Raw genomic sequence first — 1512 nt, 5'->3', positions numbered from 1 at the left:
CTGCCCGGCCCGGCCCGGCCGCGCTGCCGCAAACGCGGCGCTGCTGCAAACGGGCCTTTTGCGGCAGCCGCCGGCTCTGCCCGCTCCGCTCCGCCGGGACGGCTCCCTCAGGGGGCACAGCCTCTGGAGCGGAGCGATCCGTGCTGGAAATGCTGTCTGAGTGGTTACGGCTTTAAAGCACCGGCTGGCTCAGCCTGTGGGATGCCAGTCACAGAACGGCAGAATATTCTGGCTTGGAAGGCGCCCACAAGGATCACTGAGTTGGGACCCTTGAGGAACCTCAGAACATTTGGCTTTACTTCTTCTGTTTCATTGTTCCTCCACTGCTGTGTTGAAAGCCATGAATTCTTGATAATAACACTGATATTTCAGCCTAAGAAAATGTATCTTTTTTTTTTCCCAATTACATGGTGTGCATGGACAGTTTTGAAACCAGAACTAACACTAACATATGAATACTGATATTAGCCCGTTTTCATGATAGCAACACCATTCCCAAACTGCCAAGTCTGAAGGGACTTGGAACCATCCTTTAGAACTAATAATGACCCAAACAGGTATTACCACGACTTTCAGTGCCCTGTGTTTCGTAAAATAGACACAGATTCACTCTTAAGTGAATAGCCCATACAGGGATCAAAGTGATGTTGTTAAAGATCCTGCTTTAACTACATCCTTGTGATTTTTGATGGATTTGCAAAGGCCCTTTTTTGTGCACTAACTGCAGCATGTAGTGAGTACGGTGTAATGTCAAAGGACAGCAGTGGCTTGGTTGCTACTGGTTACTGAGGGAGTGCTCCGAACGAGAGCCACAGCACTCAGCAAAACCAGAATCACCAACACGCCACATAACCCAGCCACATCAGCCAGGAAATGCAGGAAATGCAGCTCTGCACACACCTGCCAGGTGAGAAGTGAGTGTCCAAACCACTGATGTCACTGTGTGAGACGGAGAAGCCACACTGCCAGAGGGCTTTCAAGCAAGAAAGAGCCATAAAGCATCAGGAACTGAGTTTGGTATCAAAGCATTCAGACATTCAGAGCCAAAACACTGCCTCAGTGCACTGATGTCATTCTTGGGTTGTTTGCAAAAAAAAAAATGCTATTTGTACAGTTTGCTACTATGCCTGCTGGAAGAAAAGGATTTGTACTTACAAAGTAACAACAACAGAAAGCTTTTGATGGTCATTGATTTCTTCTTGGACCACAAAACTGGTCAGCCATAGATAGCTATGATTCTGATAGTTCTTGGCAAAGAAAAGAAAAATGCAATGACTTACAGAAAATAAGTAAAGTGGTTCCAAAGCATATTGGAAATTTATCTTTTGAAGAGAAAACTACATTTTATCATTTACATTTATTAAATCTCACTTTCTTTTTTGGGTTTTTTTAAAAAGAATTTTGGTAGATCTTTGACATTTTGATTAAATTTGCTTAGGGAATTCAAGCATGACCAGCGTTACTGTAAGGGAAGAATCCTTATATAGCTAGTTGAAAAACATATTTGAAGTT

The sequence above is a fragment of the Melospiza georgiana genome, chromosome 9 (genome assembly GCF_028018845.1).
Source record: "Melospiza georgiana isolate bMelGeo1 chromosome 9, bMelGeo1.pri, whole genome shotgun sequence".
Classification (NCBI taxonomy): Eukaryota; Metazoa; Chordata; class Aves; order Passeriformes; family Passerellidae; genus Melospiza; species Melospiza georgiana.
The sequence above is the reverse complement of the archived record's forward strand: the minus strand, read 5'-3'. Positions refer to the sequence as shown.